General features: G+C 35.8%; 1 pseudogene; it reads right to left on the minus strand.

Moving 5' to 3' along the window:
- Positions 1–1,286: 1,286 nt before the first annotated feature.
- On the minus strand, positions 1,287–2,554 carry LOC143605779 (putative pectin methylesterase CGR2 pseudogene; annotated as a pseudogene).
- Between the last annotated feature and the right edge of the window lie 4,039 nt (positions 2,555–6,593).

Genomic DNA, 6,593 nt, shown 5'->3' on the forward strand with positions numbered 1-6,593 from the left:
AAAACTAACACATGTTTATAATTATTTTACTTTATTAGAATATGTATATTATTTTATTTACAATTAAATAAATGACTACGTTAATTATTTTGTTTATTTCTTGCGTGTTTTTTTTGTCGGTGTCCGGCACATTGTTTGAATTTTGAAAATAAATACTACGTTGAACAAGCGATTAACACCTACCTTTTCACACTTTTAATTATCAAAATATTGTTAATAAACCGATAAAGAAATTAGTTGGTTATCTAAGTGGATCTTCACCCATGAGAATTTGCTTTAAAAACAAATGAGAATTTAAATAAACATTGAGACATATTATTGTCGGGGTTAATTCCCAAACCCGAGCTATTAGTTACTTCTCAACCGAGCTATGGGTCAGGAAGGTAGGGCCGTTGGAGCTAATGGATCTATCTCATCGATCTCAGTAACTAATTAATTATTGAAATTAGAGATAGTTATTTGTTAGATAGAGAATGATTTTTATTTAATAGTAAATAGAAGTATGTGTTTGTTTCTAATTGTAATAAATTCTCTATAAACCCTAAAGAATTCATTTTAGGGTTATGAGAGATTGATCTCGCTTTTGAGTTATGTTGTGGTTCCATAATATTGTAGAGTTTTATTCCAAAAATCATGTTCTCATCTCTTCGTGAGTTATATAAAGTCGTTCTTGAGTTATAAGGTATGAAATGAATGCTCTATCAAGACCATTCTAAATTCACACACATTTAAAATATTTTACTTTTATTTTCGTATTTATTATACTTGAGTTATTTCTATGAAAAAAAATTATGTCAGTCAACTATTAAAATATATGTAACGAACGTTTACATGTATTTGTGAATAGTGTAATTGTTAGATGTAACAAACGTTTACATATTCATTACACTTGTTTAAATGGATTCACATATTTTTATAGATATAACTTACATATAGGTAATTATGGTTGGACTTATAATGAAAATTGGTCAAACCATCATGCATTGATTCATTGAATACACAATGTAGCATATAATGTAGTCCCTCATGAGGCCAAAATTCTTACAACAAAACAGCCAAGATTTGACATCTAACTTCAATAAATATTCCAGATCAAGCAAACCCCTCCCTTTGGATTGGAATGGTCAGATCATGGTGATCCCAATCCAAAAATCAAATCACACCTCCTCCTTTAATGCTGTCTTTATCTTTCATATATATGAAAGTGAGTATGTGTAATATAAGTTTTAAAAAATATATAGAAGCTGAGTAGCCAGGATATTATCAACCAACTTTTTTTGGTTACTGTGATGACATCACTTTGTTAGAGAGAATGTATTAGCTGAGATTTATTATTATATAATTATCATAGTTAAAAGATATAATTAAGTTATATTTTCTATAATTTGTACTTCAATAAACATTTGTCAATAGTAATACATCATAGGGTTTTTCATTATTCTGTGTAAAACACAATTTACACCGGACAGAGACCCCTTCCAAAGGGTTAACGGCAGAAAAGAACTTAAACGCTTGGTACTGTTCTTTGTCTTTAAATGAATAATAATTATACAACTATTGAGATGGGTTCATGAATTTGTAATGAATTGGTATAAATAACAGCATAAGGGTGGTGATGACATCAACATCTTCCACCAAAATTGAACCAAGAACAAGAGCAACAGAGCTACATCTATATGAATAGTTAGCATCTCACCATCAATGGTATGAATTCAAGTGAAAAACTTGGCATTTTGGCTTGTATGAACTCTTGGCAGCAGCCTGTTCAAACTTTTTTGGTTGCGGTTTCGGTCTCCTCGAGGCTTGTCTGAACGAAAAACCGGGCCCACCATGACGCGCTCCGCATTTTAGCCTTCACAAAATGTGCCATTTAAATAGTTATAAAAATATGTATAAAATTTTTAAAAATAAATAACCCAAGCCTACCATGGCTCGCTCATTTACAGCCTTAGGTCAACAGAGCCTTGTCCTGCTGACCCGTACTACAAAGTGACTCATTTCAACCCAATCTTATTGACCCATAAACCACATTATTAAACTTGCTGGCTACCGGGCGGTCCAAATCTTGATGTATGCGGATTATTAGCCTTTGAACTACTAGGTCTACCTAAACAACCCGAAAATAACAGAACTCAGAATTCACAGATCAAACATTAATTCACTATTTATATAAACTTACCTGTAAATATAACAAGGTTTTGAGCAGAAACCCTTGCCAAATCCGGAAGCGTTTTGTTAAGATATTTAGGTGATAAAATAATCAACCGAATCAGAAACAATAATAAGTGAAAAACGATTTAGCTCGATATGGCAAAGGAAACTTAATAACAGCAACCCGAACAAGCCCCTTTCTCACAAGACTTCTGCATGCCACATCAGATTCCTCAATATCATAGGGTTCTACGCCCCATGCTTCAGTGTCTTTTTCTTTTGTTAGTTGTGATACTATCGAGCATGTGTCGGGCCCCACGTGTAACACTTTGTGCATACTGTCACCATATGTTTTCTTTAGTACTGGTATTGCCATATGGACATCATATGTGCAACTAGAGTCACCTGAGATGGTTAAATTGTGAGTGGTTATATGATAAGAATGTTATTAATTACCTATATTTTTGAAAGATTTTGAGCTTACCTTCAATCTTGCTAATGTTTTATAGTCCCCGGATCCACCTGCATAAGGAATATGCATATACATTTAGGTGTGTTTGTGCGATTTGAAGTAGGACTGTTCAAAAAGCTCTCGGCTCATGGCTCGCTCGAATGCAGCTCGTGTGTTTGTAAACGAGCCAATTCAAGGTAAGCTAAGCTAAGCGATGCCTCGCTCATTAGGTTTGTTATGCTTGCTTGTTGGTTCGTTATGCTTGCTCGTTGGCTCGTTTAAATTAAAGCCCATATTTTAATATACATAAACTACAACCAAATTTTATGATATGTCGATTATGAATGTTGTAGTTTATCAATTATGCATTATGTGTATGTTAACGATATTACTTTTCTTTGTGTATATATCAATATATGTAAGAATATAAATGAACTTTTTAAGAAATAAACGAAAAGTTTGAGGATATATGAAACCATAAACCCAAATTTTAATACATATAAATTATAAATTTGTAGTTTATTGTTTATGCATAATGTGTACGTTAAAAATATTACAAATTTTTTTCTATATGTATAAATACGTGTACAAATATAAAAGAATTTTTTTAATAGAAATCGAGCTGGCTCGAGCTTTTTATGAGCCGCGCTCAACAATTCAGACTGTTAAGATAAGCGAGCCAAGCACAGCCCAACCTAGCTCAGCCTGGGTCCCGTTTACAGTTCTCTTTGAAAGTGAGTATATGATATTCAATACTTTAATAAACATAATCAGAATACGAGTTGTATAAGATAGTGTTTGGATGTGTTTAAACTGTTTGAAGTTGTGATCCAAACACCCTCTTAAACCAAACAATCAAGAATCTAGATTAGTACAAACCTGAGCCTTTAAAAACACAGCCAATCACAAGAACTGTTCCCTGTATTATACAAAATAATCAAATCAGGTTTATTTGTATATATTAAACTTATATAAATGAGTGATTATTAACTTACCAGTAACACAAGAACAATTGATAGTAAAGGATTAGTTTTTGATTTTGAATGAAAAATCCCTCCAAGTGGATTACTCCCACCCCCACCACAAACCGACGCGCCGCGTTTTCCAGGCCTTCTCGACATGGCTAAAAAACACTCTACAAAAGGTCAAACTTTGACTTTTAGAATTAAAATATGAACAAGCTTTTCACCTTATAATCTCTTAGGCTGAGGGGTGTGGAGCGCGAGAAAGGGCGCGTGAGGCCATCCGCTCGCGCCCCGGGGCGCGAGCAACCACACCACCGAGGCGCGAGGAGGGGGCGCGGAGCGCGGATTTCCAGGCGGGCGCAAGGTGATCGCGGGAGAAGAGAGAGGAAAAGCTGGTGGGCCCACCCAAAAGAGCCGTTGAGCTCGGGTTTTTTTTTAAAAAAACCTTTACAAAATCCTATATAAGTACCCCTAAATCAACCCATTTTAACCATATCAAGCACAAACTTCAATCTCCAAACTCATATATAATATCCCAAACTCCTTTATAAAACCCAAAAATTTTTTTCCTATATATAACCCATTTCATATAAATCAATTACCACAACTTCAAAAAAAAATCCAAAAACAACCATCGTCCCAATTTTTTTTTTTAAAAATTATGTCGTCGTACTCGTCTGATTCCGACTCCTCCGAAGAGGATGATTTGCTTCTTCATGAGTTGGTTGAACATTTGTGGGCGAGGCGACCAGATGATCTTGTATTAGATTAGTTTTATTATTAAATATTATTGTTTGTTTAATTTTTTAGTATGTTTTTTTTTATTATGAATTTTCAAAAAAATGTGTGTTTTTTTAAATAATTTCTTGTTTTTTTAATAATACGTTTTTTTAATACATTTATAAAAAAATAAAAAAATAAACCGCTCGCGCCCCCCTCTCGCGCCCCTCCACACCAGGGCCAGGGGCGCGAGCACCACAAACCAACACCCATCTTATCAAAGTTTCTCCTCTCTGCCACACGTCACAATATTATTGGCTGGAGCCCCCACTCGCGCCCCCTCTCGCGCCCCCCCACACCCCCTCAGCCTTAATGTTTGTGTTATCATGTTATAATGTATCAAAATTGACAAGTTAATTAATTTTTGTTTATTTCTATTGTAGATTGACTAACTACTAGCAACTACCTATAATCTATCAAGATTCATGTTTTCAGTTAACTTTAACTGAATCCACCTGATACAAAATTAAGCCCACTTTGGGTACACACAAAAAAAGATCAATTTTAGCAGTTTGACTCATAAAGTCAACAAATACTTTCCACAAATAGAAAGCAAATGAACATGAACATCAAAAACCATGTGTCAGAAAGATTCAGAAGTTGAATAAAGATTCAAGATTTCAAAAACCCATGAAAACAAACACATCAAAGATCACAAGAAGAAACAATTAAATAGTACATCAAGAGTCTTGAAATGAGGAAACTTGGAGTAAAAAAGTAGAAACCTTTGATGGATCTGTTAATGGGAAGTTGGTGTCATATTTGGATCTTGAGTGGGAGAATTAAAGGTGAGAACAAGTTGATTGAAATCTGGTTGTTGATGGGCCATCTTAAAATAAAATGATTTGGATCTTGGTTTCCATTGTCGGCAGTGTGGACTTAAAAGCTTTCTTTTTTAAATAATAATAATATCATAGATTTTGACTGCCTCAATAATAAATTATTAAAATGAGTTGATCTGATCTTACATGTGTCAACATTAAAAGTTTAAATACATGAAAACGAGACAAGAGATGTTAAAAAATACTAGGTTTTGTTTTATACAGTGGCGGAGATCCAGGAATTTTTTTTAGGTGGTTCCTACGCGTCTTCTATAAATCCGTACACTATTATTTCGAAACTCGGGTGGTTCCGGGGAACCACCCGTTTGTATGCTGGATCCGCCATTGGTTTTATATTAATGTGATATAATATTTTACCATGTAATTCCTTACAGAATAAAAAATTTTAAAATAAGTATGGACCAACTAGATCTTCTTTTACATTGAAATGACCATATAGTGTTAGGCTGAGGGGTGTGGGGGGCTTTTAATGGGGGCTCCAACCATAATATTATGACGTGTGGCAGAGAGAGAAACTGGATAAGGGGGGTGTTGGAGCCCCGTTTATAGCCCCTGGCCCTGGTGTGGAGGGGCTCCAGCAAGGGGCTCCAGCGAATTAAAAGATTGAACAAGTTTGCATCTGTTCTCGTCCCCCATGTCTCCTTTAGTCTTTCCAGCGCCACGACCGCCACCTCTCACCGCATTTTTCGGCGAGAATTGAACATCCGAATAATGACCGAACCCGACAATTAATACCATCGTTTGACCCATAATTTGAAACCGAGCTTCACACAATTTTTCTGAACTTCCGGCATCACTCTAGTCACCTCTCATGTGTTTTCTGGCGAGAAACAAACACCCAAATCATGACGGAAACTGATAATTAATAACAAAAACTTGACTCGTAATCTCAAACTGAGCTTCACACAATTGTTCTGAACTTCCGACGTCACTCCGGTCACCAATCACGCATTTTCCGGCGATAACGAAACACCCAAATCATGACCGAAACCGACAACTGACACAACAGTTAAACTCATAGCCTCAAACTGATTCCCCTGACTCAGTAGATCCCCATCTCTCTCTGTTATGCCGTCATCTTCGTTGGTTGTGTATTCTCCGGCCAAAAGACGGTATCGAAACAAGCATCAATAAAGGTATTTAATCACACCAATTGATTCCAATCACGTTCGTTTCTACTATCGAAATCGAACATGACTTTTTTAAAATCAAAGATTGGGGCGGATTCTAGGGTTCTTGTGCAGATTAACCAGATGGGTGGTGGCAGGTGACAGTGGTTCAATCTTTTAAACGGCTCTTTTTTCTAAAATTCAACAAGCTCCTCTCTCTCTTCTCCCGCTACACAGGCTCACGCCTGCATGTTTATTCGCGCTAGCGCCCCCGTAGCGCCACGATTAACGCCAC

Source organism: Bidens hawaiensis, unplaced genomic scaffold (assembly GCF_021521415.1).
Source record: "Bidens hawaiensis isolate Kalapana, Puna unplaced genomic scaffold, B.hawaiensis_p1.1 tig00071381_1, whole genome shotgun sequence".
Lineage (NCBI taxonomy): Eukaryota > Viridiplantae > Streptophyta > Magnoliopsida > Asterales > Asteraceae > Bidens > Bidens hawaiensis.